We start from the raw sequence: 13138 nt of genomic DNA on the forward strand, positions 1-13138 counted from the left end.
GTAAATGAAAAACCTTTGCACAATTGGTGAATGGGATTGAAAATGAGTACCATGATTTAAGAAGTGTAGCCAATAAGGCATTTCATCTATTTGGATCCCTATCTTTGTAAAGTGTGTATATTAGTTATGACAGCCACTAAAACTATGTATGAAAATAAACTGAATTCTTAGCTAGGCCTTTGAATTCGGGTCTCACAAAGTGCCAAGATTTTTTTTTTAATAAGGTATATTAAATAAGTTGGTCCCAACAATACTTTTAAGATGAGAGAGAACATAAGGATTCTTTAGAATCTTTTTTTTTAATTAAAAAAATTTTCTTTAATGTTTATTTTTCAGAGAGACAGCACGAGTGGGGGAGGGGCAGAGAGAGAAGGAGACACAGAATCTGAGCCAGGCCCCAGGCTCTGAGCTGTCAGCACAGAGCTCCACGTGGGGCTCAAACTCACAAACTGTTAGATCATGACCTGAGCTGAAGTCAGACGCTGAAACCTAATAAGCCACCCAGGTGACCTAGAATCTTTAATAAGTAAAAAGTTTTAATGTTTATTTTTCATTTCATCCTTTTAAATTTATATTTTTATGTGTGTAAGTTTAATAATATCAGTATATATTATCAGGGCAGCATATCAATATAATTTATAAGTGAAGTCCCATATACTGAGAATATGTGCTTAAATTTTTCTGAAAGGCTTATGTAATGAACAAGTTCAGGTATTCACTAGTCCGGACAAGCCATGCTAAGAGTAGAGAATGAAAAGGAGTTGGGGAGATTGGATGTACTTCTCAATTTTCTTTAAAAAAAAAAATTTCCCCAAAAGGAGGGTTTAAGGAAAAGCTACTATCATTTGTAATTTAAAAAGAAAAGGCAATTTAACACCAGAAAATTAGGAAGGACATAATCGCAGAGGAAAGGATAAACCCTTAAACTGAAAATAATTTACGTATGAACAACTCAGCACATTGTCCTGTGGCCTCTTTGAATACCACTATGGAGCAATACTGGCCTGTTCATCTTAATTCTCACGACCTTCTTTTTTTTCAAATGTCATATCCTTGCACTTTTGGGTTTTTTTTTTTTTAGTAATTACTTTCTGTCTTTTTAAAAATTATTTTGGGGTCAGAGAGAGAGGGAGAAACAGAACTTGAAGTGGGCTCCAGGCTCCACGCTGTCAACACAAAGCCTGACGAGGGGCTCCAACCCACTAATGACGAGACCATGAGATCATGACCTGAGCCAAAGTCAGATGCTGAACCGACTGAGCCACCCAGGCACCCCTGGTAATTCCTTTCTTAGTACCCTATGGATGTTGACCTCTCCTGTGACAGTTGCCCTCCTCCTTCTTGTCTCCACAGACATTGCGGTCAGAAAAATCACTCCCGGTCCTAGAGAAACAGTGGCTTCACAGTAGCCAGAGAGTGAACATTTTTGCATTTTCAAGTTAGGTTTTGCTTTCTGGATGCTAATGGCCCACACTAATCCCTTCACAGTTTTGGTCTCACACAAATATGCATTTGACTCCCCTTCCCTTAGTATATATCCGTCCCCACCCATTAATTCCTTCAAATTATGAAAGTCATTTGAATTCTAAGCCTACCTTTTGTGACACTAGAAATCTTTGCATCCACAGCTCCAATCTCAAAGATCAAACTTCACATTCCTATTTTCTTGATTATTACTGAAAGTGTCAAGTTACAGATTTTCAGAAACAACCCCTGAAACCTCATTATTTACTTGCAATATGGGAGAGAATATTGATGAAAATGTCTTGTACAATTTGCCAGCTAATTATTTTTTTCATTAGTCATTGAATGTATATGTTAAAAGAAAAAAAGACCTAACAACACAAAACCACAATGGAATCCCCACAAAGTTCTATAGTATGCATATTCTCTTCTTTCCCATCGCCAATGCCATCTCTTGGTTATAGAAAATGAGGTAAATTGGAAGGCACTTTCATGAAAACAAAATCTGCTGTTAAACATTATTCTAGTTTCATCACAATGTCAACAAAGGAAATATTCCTTGTGCTTTCATTTTCAGTGTGTGGCCTAAGCCTGTGCCCTTTCAAAAGTTATGTAACAGAGGTTATCAATTTATGCACATGTGCCAAGATTCGCAGTGCGCAAGAATTCAGTGGGAGCAGTCAGGGTCAGTCCTAGATGAAATTTAAGTTTGGTGCACATCTTGTCCCCTAAAAATACCTTTCTTCCATTGTTCAGTCAATAATATCCTTCCTGCCTTTTCTCCCCACATTACTGGATAGTCAACAGTCCTGTCAAGGTGCCTCCTGCAGCATTTATTTCCCAGCAGGAAATTCCTCTCTCACCTCCTGCTCCCACTTATAAGGAAGTGAATTAATACAGACTGGCGTTCACCTTTAAACGTTGTTGGCTTCCGGTATGCAGCAACGACAAACTGACTAGATCCAGGAATAGTACAGTATTTATCTCACATAGAAAGCATTCTCCAGGAAAAAAAAAAAAAAAAAGGACAAAATGGAGATGGAGATTATGCTTGGTTACAGAAGCATTGGCATTCTGAGTGTATACCAAAGAAAGTTCATAAAATACAAGAAGTTTTAATAGAGGTGAGGGTAGGAAGGAAGAGGTGAAACTAGCAATAAAGTGGCAAATGAGGGGATATTTTTCCCTCCCTGGTCTACAGGTGATGGACAAAAACAAAGCTGCCTTTAGGAGGGACAGATGGAATATTTTCTCTCAAGCATAGAGAGCTAGACCTTGAAGATGGTGATGAAATTGTGTCAGGACATGACCTCAAATGATGATCCAGATCTCTACAAGGCTTCTTGATATTTGGCAGTCTGGAGAAGCTTGGGTATCTTTTTTAAGACTAACATTTTAAAATGTGTTCACCAAAATCACATAGGATTACAAAGGAAATCAATTATACTGAAATACCATTATCAAAATATTAAAAACAAATTTGAGATACGGTAGCATTTGCCTCTTTAGTCACACATTAGACAATAGGATGTGGTAATGGGCCTAACTGCTGTCTTACTTTTAAAATAGTGATGATATTGAGGAGGGCACCTTTTGGGATGAGCACTGGGTGTTGTATGGAAACCAATTTGACAATAAATTTCATATATTAAAATAAATAAATAAATAAATAAATAAATAAATAAATAAAAAATAAAATAGTGATGAATACAAACTATATATTAATATATGGACAATAACTGTAATATGACATATCTATAATTTCTGTTACTAAAAAGCTGACAGAACAGCTAATTTTATAGTGATTTGTTTCCTATTTTATAATGGAGGAAAATCTTAAGTTTCAGTTAGAGGTGACTGAATATAAAGATGTAATTTTTCCCCCATCCAGGTCCAAGGAGCTTTTAATATTATACTCTCAGGGGTCTTTGGACTCCAGGTTAAGGACTTCCTTATCTATGGGCTGGAGAAGTTGGTCACTGCACTGTAAAGTGGGTGTCTATAGTGGGATAGAGTATATAAGAGTGGTGGAAAGCAAGGTAGGATAGCAAGAAAAAGTTTGGAATAGCAGATACATAACTAAGATATTTCTGAGATCGATTTTCTCTCCTTGATTCTTGGTGCCATCACCCAAATTTAGCCCCTTATCTCTTGCCTGAATTAATGCAAGGCTTTCTAATTCACCCTACAACCCAACCTCCCCGCAGTGCCCCACAATCTAAAGAATAACTTAATTTATCTTTCATTTATGCTTTGGGGGTTCAAAACTACTCAGTGATTCTTCATTGCCACCCACACAAGGTACAGCTCTCTATTGTGAATTTAAGGTTTGTTAGTATTTGGCTTTGGTCTATCTTTACAATCTGTCTCTATTAGTCTTCCCCATATACCTCACAATGCAATCAAATTGGTCCACTTAGAGTTCCTTGGTTGGGTCCAACTACATTCTTATCCAGCCTTTCCCCAGGCTATTACTTCCATCTGGAATTTATTCCCCCATTATGTGTGCAGAAATCCGACCCAAGGTACAAGTTTAAGTTCAGGTACCACCCATTATGAGAGTAGGAGCTTGGTACTGTTCAACTTGGTTTTTAGGCTAATGATCAGCTGTGTCCCTTGCACACAAAAGATGGTCAATAAGAATTTTAAACTAATGAACAAGATGATTATATATGGGATCTACAGGAAGTCCCAAGATGATAAATTTCTAAATTTTAAAAAGGATTCAAGGTAGTTGCTTCAGCAGCAGGTTTGAAAGAGTAGGAGAGGGAAACCTGGCTGGCTCAGTTGGTAGAGCATGTGACTTGCAATCTCGGGGTCATGGGTTCAAGCCCCACCTTGGGCATAGAGTTTACTTAAAAAGAAAAGAGTGGGAGAGAGAATTCTAATATTTGAATAGAAGAATAAGCAGCTAATCAGCAATGAATTGGAGGTCTTTTCTTGCTTTGTTCAGGTTAAACTGTTTTCATTTTATTGGGCTATATCACTCCCCACCTAATCTATATCACCTCCCCACCTAATGAAAAGGAGAAGAGGGTGGTGATATTATGAGACAAGGCCCTGCATATTGTCTGAGAACTATGGTAGAGTGAATATCAGCATTGGGGTAGGAGGTCTAGAGAATATCCTTTATACTGAGGCTGTTTTTTTTTTAAGGTTCCTTTTTACATAGTTTTGACTCAGACTTTCCATTTCTTAAATGTTGCCTCCCTTTAACCTGTATGAGATTCTGGTTAGAAATTATGCTAACCAACTCCAGCTTCCCAGTTCCCATAGCACCCATTACAGAACAAGGCAATCTCATGGCTGCTGATGATATGAGATCTGATGAATTCTCTGTTCCCTATAAATTATTCAAAGGCAATTTCAACTTACCAGAAATGAATTTCCCTTTCTATGAAAAAAGGTAAGTTTTGGTCATTTTCACCTTAAAATAACCTAATGATACTCAAGACTGAATAGACAGATACAGAATATTTCTCAAGGAATTTGTCCTGTGAAGGCTAAACTGACCTAAATTTATATCTCCTTACCAGATTCAAATGCAACTTGATATCTGTTAGATGAAAGAGCTGGGTGGGAATTAATATTAAACTGACCTTGAGTTCTCTCAATTTCTGATGAAAAGTTTCAAGTTGCAAATGTTCCCTCTGTGCTTTCAGAACACATTTTTCATAGCAAGAGCAGGTACTCCATTTGCAAGCCTTTTATTTAAAAATGTCTTGGGCAGGAAAAAAAAATTTCTTGGGTAGGATTTTATGCAACTAATTCAATATTATAATTCCTTGCAATATACAAACACATCTGACCACCACACAAAATGGCACACAACAAGAGATTTGGGGACCGTAGCCTTGTTTGCCTCATCATTGTGTTTGGCCCAAGGAAACAGCAGATGTCAGTCTGTGCCACTATGCAATATTTAGGACAAGGATGACTCAGTTGAAATGGAAACATTATCCTAGTTCTGAGGCAAAAGGGCAGATCTGCAAGCAAATACCTTCCATGTAAATGACGATGACAAATGTATCCCAAAGGGAAAAATGCAAATGGCATATGTACCTCATGAATAATTTGCCTTAATTGTCCATTCTTAAACTTGTATCCCAAGAATTCCTTGTGAAGAACAAATACACAAACTTTAATTGACTGATTCTCCTTTTGCTGGTTTAGCAGATATTTTACTGAGGTAAGGAGATAAGGCAATTCCAGGGAAATTAGTGTGTTATGAAACCATAAAATAATTTTCATCCTGATGAAGCCTCTGACATTTTGCTTAAAGCATTTGGAATGTGAACAGTGGTTGAAGAGTCTTTAAGCAAAGGTTGTAGGCTTTTGAAACATCTTTCCAAGGCCCTACTGCTACAACCGTGGCTACTGCTAGGCACTATGGCCTACCAGAAAAATCTGTGGGAGAAAGAAGTTCTATGCTTTCTCTTCAAATTTTTGATGCTAAAAAGTAAGAAAGAAATCAAGCATTAAATGTATCAGGCTGTATCAGGCAATCAGATATAATCCTATTCTTTTTGTTTGTTTATTGGGGCTGGGTAAGTGGAAGTGTTAGTAAAAAAACAAAACAAAAAACCAAAACACCTCAGTACCTAATTACAGATGGGAGGTGGGTGGGTAAGAAGTCCAAATTTACTCTTCCTTTTTTGGTGATAGTTTTCTAAATCAAATACAAAGATACCAGTGGATTGAGGAACATACTAATTTTCTTCACCATTCCAAAAGCATTTGCCATGTTGTCATTGTTGTCTACTGTGGGAGTTGAAGTCACAACCTCCCAACCCACAATTTCATGTATGGAACTTTCTCTCTTATGCATCCCCAAGAGCTGGATGAGGTGAGAACTCAGTGCTCTTGAGATGTAGGGAGAGAACATGTTGCCCACAAAATTACAATATCCATAGGAAAAATAATACTGTACCCTGGAGGAAAGCCTAAGGTCCTTTGTTTATTCAAATCTAGAAAGAAAAGGGCTCCTTTATATATTATAGATAAAAAACCCCACACATTACCAAAGACCTATGTGTTTTTTATAAAGGGAACTATTAAAGAAAGATCTCTTTAAAAGTTCCTAATGTTTTGCAGGTTTTGTTTTGTTTTGTTTTTTTATCATGCATTAATCTTCCCTTTTTTCCTCAGAGGTGTTCTAGCCTTTTCCTACTTTGAACAACAGAGCCTGTGCTAGCAGAAATAGAAGGCCATACTCTTTGAGGAGCTGCATCTCTGTAAAATGCAAATTTTACAGAGCATCAGTTCTCAACTTTAGTGTGTGTGACATTCACAGTGTGTCTGTGTCTATTTATTGTAATACATATTCTACTTATAATAAATCTATAATTTATTATAATTTATGATTATAATAAACCTATTATTTATTATAATTCCCATCCCATAAATTGAGATTTGAAAAACCTGATATGATACCCAGAGGTCTCTGACAAATGCCTGGGTGATTCAAATTTGTAGCTTTTTTTTTTTAATTTTTAATGTTTTATTTATTTTTGAGAGAGAGAGACAGAGCTTGAGTGAGAGAGGGGCAAAGAGAGAGAGAGAGAGAGAGAATCCAGGCAGGCTCCAGGCTCTGAGCTGTCAGCACAGAGCCTGACGTGGGGTCGAACTCACAAACCGCGAGATCATGACCTGAGCTGAAGTCGGATGCTTAACCAACTGAGCCACCTAGGCGCCCCGTGGTTTTTTTTTTTTTTAATTTTTAGTGTTCTATTTATTTTTGAGAGAGAGACAGAGCACGGGGTGGGGGGGGGGGCAGAGAGAGAGGGAGACACAGGATCCAAAGCAGGCTCCAGGCTCTGAGCTGCCAGCACAGAGCCCAATGTGAGGGTTGAACTCACAAGCTGTGAGATCAAGACCTGAGCCAAAGTTGGAGGCTCCTCCTGAGCCACTTAGGCACCCCTCTAATTTGTGACTTTTAGACTACATTTTAAGAACCACTGAGATGGAAATAAGCAGGCTATTTTAAAAGCTCTTTTAAGAGCTACTTTTAAGTACCTCTTAAGTACCAAATACAGTTTGTATTTGGTGGACTTAGTTTGTCCCTTTGGTAAATCTTTTCTGCTTTCTTGTGATGTCTCCTCTCTGGAACCCCCCGCCCCAGCCCAGTGTCGCACTGCTGGCCTCCCTTCTCCCCCACGTCTATGCCTTAAGGCAAAGGGACACACCTGACTTGTTCCAGCTTCCCCTTTCTCTCATTTAAACTTTAGTTCCTTCAATATCTTTCTTTTCAACAGGTGGCAGGTTTGAAGATGCAATCTGATGAACTACCTAATGCTTTTTAAGGATATAATGATTGAAGACAGCTTAATACTCCCTCTTCAGGTCTTTGCACTAATTGTTTCTTCTGCTGAAATCATTCCTCCGGATCTTTGTTATATCTGAAATATCATCTTCTCGGACAAACTTTCTTGACTATTCCTCAGAAATAGCCTCCTAATGCCATCCCTCCCTGTAGCCACTCTCAAATCCAAATACTTAACAGTGTCTGAAATTATTTTGTTTCTTTTCTGTCTCTTCCTACAGTAAAATAAAATTTCATGAGAATAGTTGGTGTTGACTACTATTTTTACAGCTCTATCCCTGGCATATAATAAGTTTTCAATAATCATTTTTCCAGTAATGGAATGGATGTGAACTTCTCCCAGGAATGTCTTTTAGAAGTGGACATGATATGATGACCTTGCCTTTATCTCTGGGAATTCTGGGTTCTGAGGTAGGCTGGGAAGTAAGCCATTTTTGGAAACTGGCTTTCTTCTAATTTACAACCTGAATGGGGAACACTTGGAAGGTGGGATTTTGTTGTAGGGGAAAAAGCAGGAGGTGGTGGGAGAAAGTCAGAAAGGTGAAGGAGTGCATTTCTTCGCATTTTAAATGTCCCTTTTTATTGAGACTTCTTATACTGTATAAATAGCTCCAATAGAGTTCCATCCTAAGAATGTGGTCATCCCACGGCAGAAAACTTTTCTTGTGTATACTTACACACTCCTAACCCAGTCTTAGCTGCTTAGTGATTGCATGGTTTTCCTAGGGGAAGTTACCCGAAGTTGGAGGCTAGCATCTAGTATAAATAGGAGAGTTTCAGGTGACTATCAGCCACCTGGTTTAAGTGCTGGATCTTCTGTTGTAAATTATATACTATTTAATCCCCATTTTCCTATTTTGGAGGAAGATCATCTAAATTATGTTTCCAAACTCTTCCTGCATTAATACGAATTTTATGATTCAAACTATACTATCCGTGGTTGGCTTTGAAAAACCATCTGTGAGTAAGCCACACCACCTACTGGGCATCTCTTAAATTACAAATTAAGGTTTCCATAAGGTATTGAAACTTAAGAAATGAACTTATTGGAAATCTTACTGCAAATTTGCAGAGCCCCTATAATATTGATCACATGCATATATTGACTCATTCCATGATTTCTGAATGCCACAAGCATTCTTCCATTCATTGGGTATTTATTTGCTTCATTCCTGTGAACTTGGCAAATAATGCTCACACATCTTACTTAATAGTTCTTACCTTAACCTCCCTTTTATCCTGCAACTTTCTCTGGGGGCTGACACAGTCAGGGTGTTGGGACAAGTGGGGTGGCAGCCAATGAAGGCTGATATCTGGGGTAGAAGCAGATTAGCAGGGTGAGGTCCAGTGTGGAGGTGTGAACCTGGGAACTGGGACAGGGACTGTGGTTTCCAGGAGCAGGTAGTTTGCAGGCAGGCAGCCTTTTCAGCCAAGCAGACCTCAGTTTGAATCTGCAATCACTTATGAACTATGTGACCACAGGTAGTTAGAAGAGGGTACAATGGATCAAGGAGATGGAATCTAGTATTTGAAACTATGCGTAAGACCCCGTAATTATTAGTTTACAAGTGTTACTTAATTTAATCCACGTAAGAGCCTTATCAGGTAGACATCATGCCCCATGAAATGTCAGTGGCCCATTGCTTTTCCCATCCTACACTCTTTTCCTGGATAATCTAGACATGATTATAATTTCAACAATCACATGTGAGCAGAAACAGATACCTGATTGCAGTGGGTTAAGAAAAAAAGTAAAAGATGTTAATAGATCACTCTTTCTGAGAGTTTCCCTTAAAAAGGGGAGAAGAGAGAATATTACAAGAAATATGCATTTAAGGGAGTTTCCCCTCAGGATGACAGAGACAAATTGCCTTAGATCAGGAAAAAGTAAGATCAAAGATGTAGGCAGACATGGCCAGCCATAGCAAGGGAGGTCCATTCTCCCACTAAGAGGTATGTATCCGGAAGGAAATTACTTCATAGCAGCCTTTGACTCCATTGACTGCTCCTACCTTTAAAATTTTTTTTTTTTAACGTTTATTTATTTTTGAGACAGAGAGAGACACGGCATGAACGGGGGAGGGGCAGAGAGAGAGGGAGACACAGAATCGGAAGCAGGCTCCAGGCTCTGAGCCATCAGCCCAGAGCCCGACGCGGGGCTCGAACTCACGGACCGCGAGATCGTGACCTGAGCTGAAGTCGGCCGCTTAACCGACTGAGCCACCCAGGCGCCCCAACTGCTCCTACCTTTTAGAAACACATTTGTCTCTGGCATTTGGGATCATAAGACCTCTCTTGTCTCATTGTCTGTTCCTGTTCAACCTCTAATACTGGATCTTCATTCCCGAGCCAGACTTCTGACTGGCTCTGTCCTCATCCCAATAGCTTTGACCTAAGCTCCTTCTGTTGTAATCTCCATTCTTCCTAGGTTATCTCATGGCATATGGTGCCAATTCTATATTCAAATGACTAACAAAACTGAATCTCTAGCCAGATTTCTCCCCAGATCTCCAATATCCTGTTTCCTCATATGGTTACCTGGGCATCTAAAAGCATGGAAACATTATGGTAACAAGCAAAACCATAAGGTGCCATCGGAAATCATCTCTATTGCTTCCTTCTACTGTTCAATCAAACCAATTCTGTGAGCCTGGTTTCCTCTGCTTCTTGGATCAGTTCTGCGGCAAATACCAAGACTTAACCATTTCTTGGTAACCCTTAGTTTACTAAAAGTCATAATAAAAAACTATTCTAAGATTGGAGGCTATAGAGCTAGATTCACCTTCAAATCCTGCACTCTATCCTATGTTGCCCTGTCTCCATTTACTTTTAGAGCTTTACAGCTTTTGCAAGTGAATTGTTAGCATTTTGGCAACATTGGAAGGGAATATCATTCACTTTCCTTTCATAAAAGGAAATCGAAGATTAGCAAGTTTCACTTACAAAAGAGATTCAAAACATATAACAAAATAATTAATCTTATTTCATGCTCCAAATTTTACTTTTTGTTCAAAATGAAGTCTCTCACACTATTGTGTGTTATTCAGTCCCTTGGGCTCCTCCTCCAACATAGCAAAGTAAATATGCTGTGACGATCAGAACTCCCGAAATAGAGACAAGTATTTAAAGCATAACACTGTAAAGCCCAGTGTGAGAAGTGTCTCCAGTCCCCACTAGCCCCCACCCCCTACACCCACATTTGGGTTCTTGCATGCACAGATTTATAGAACAGACAAAAGCTGGCTTGTTTTCTATAATGGACAGAAAATGCTTCCTTTTGTTTTTAATCTGGCTGAACATTCAGTCTTAACCTTCATAAAGTTCAATTTCTCTTCTGGTACCTCTGAGCTAGATACACCCAAATTTTAAGATAGATGGCTTATAAGGTAAACATATCCATTAGTTATTTGTTTTTACCTACATCTTCAACTTTTTTCTTTCTGTTTGACTTTACCCTCAGCAACATTCACACTTAAACTGGTACCTTGTACCTTAAAAACAGAAACAAGACAACTTTTCCCTCATACTTCCTTTTCTGCTGTCATTAGAATTGTTTTGGTAATGGCAGACTAATTAATTAATACCAACTCTATTACTGAGAAAAATAGAAAAGTCAAGGTATATTTATAAATGCCTCTTCAAATACTTCAGAGAGCTTGTAAGACAGCAAAGAATAATGGGGTTAAAATCCAGCAGGAGATGAGCCCAACACTGGGGTCACTTCATAGGAAAAGGCTGAGAAGCTAAGAAGAATTTTCAATAGCCTTAATAGAGTTCAGACCCCATCAGGGAGGTGGTCCAGATAAATCAGGCTCTGAGTTAGTACCCCAAACAATGGCCCTGGGAGTCAGGGTGAATGGCAAAAAGGCCAACCCTCACAAGGACTGAAAGCTGCCTTACAATTATTTTAGCACTGATTAGATTAAGATGATCTGGGACTAGTTAGTACCTTTATCATTCTAACGGAAACTAGTGCCTTATCATTCTAAGCAGATGACAGAAACAGACCTATAAGGGATCCTAATAAAGAGTGGACATTAGAATGACTATGATTAATATGTTAAAAAATAAGGGCACCTGGGTGGCTTAGTCGGTGGAACATCCGTCTTCGGCTCAGGTCATGATCTCACAGTTCTTGAGTTTGAGCCCTGTGTCAGGCTCTGTGCTGACAGTTGAGAGTCTGGAGCCTGCTTTGGATTCTGTCTCCCTTTCTCTCTGCCCCTCCCCCACTCACCCTCTGTCTCTCTCTCTCTCTGTCTCAAAAATAAATAAAAACAACAAAAAAGTTTTTTAAATACGTTCAAAAATAAAGAACAAGTTGAAGCATTTATTTCAGCATATGCAGGAAACTACAGAAAACAAATCAAATGGGAACTAGTACTGACAATATAAGTATTAAAATTAAGATCTTTGGGGGTTAATTTGCTATTAAACTATACAGTTGCAAGTATGTCCAAAGAATATATACAGAATAAAGCACAATGAGACAAGGAGAGTGTTCTTTTGGCTTTCTCTTGAGAAGTTCAGGAAAATGTTGCCAGGTTAAATGCTTGAAGATGCAGAAACAGATGAATACCAATAGAACAAGATACATATGTGGGTAAATATAAAAAAATATTGGGTCACCTGGGTGGCTCAGTCAGTTCAGTGTCCAACTCTTGATTTCAGTTCAGGTCATGATCCCAGGGTTGTGGGATCAAGCCCTGTGTTGGGGTTCTCGCTGAGCATGGAGCCTGATTAGGATTCTCTCTCATTCTCTCTCATTTTCTCTCTCTCTCTCTCTCTCTCTCTCCCTCCCTCCCTCCCTCTCTCTCTCTCTCTCTCTCTCCCCTTCCCTCCTCATGCTTCCTCTCTCTCATTCTCTCTCTCTCTCTCTCTCTCTATGTGTATATATATATATATATATATATGTATGTATGTATATACACATATATATGTATATGTATTTGAATATTGGTTGTTTAAAAGAATAATATCTTAGAGGATTTGCAATCTGTATAGAATTAAAATACATGGTAACACAAACATATTATTTGTGCCCATAAAATAGTATGTGTACAAATTTATATTCAATTCTAATAAGTTTAAATACATGTGGTAATATTTTTGATAATCACAAAAGTGTAATAAAAGACTTAATAACTACCAAGTTAAGTGGAATTTTACAACTAATTAATTGAAAGGAGGCAAGAAAGGTAAGGAAAAGAAACAGAATAGAGAGACAAATGGAAAGTAAAAATAACAAAAGTAGATGTAAACCCAATTATATAAGTAATTAAATTCACGCTAAATGAACTAAATACTTTTCAGTTATCACACTACTTCTCTAGTCTATGTTATAGGCAAGCTTTT

The 13138-nt window shown here is 38.3% G+C and overlaps 1 non-coding gene across 1 annotated transcript; it reads left to right on the forward strand.

Moving 5' to 3' along the window:
* Positions 1–4236: 4236 nt before the first annotated feature.
* TRNAA-UGC lies at positions 4237–4309 on the forward strand. The gene has a single exon. It is a non-coding gene; the product is annotated as a tRNA-Ala (tRNA).
* Positions 4310–13138: the final 8829 nt, after the last annotated feature.

The sequence above is a fragment of the Lynx canadensis genome, chromosome A1 (genome assembly GCF_007474595.2).
Source record: "Lynx canadensis isolate LIC74 chromosome A1, mLynCan4.pri.v2, whole genome shotgun sequence".
NCBI classification, from domain to species: domain Eukaryota; kingdom Metazoa; phylum Chordata; class Mammalia; order Carnivora; family Felidae; genus Lynx; species Lynx canadensis.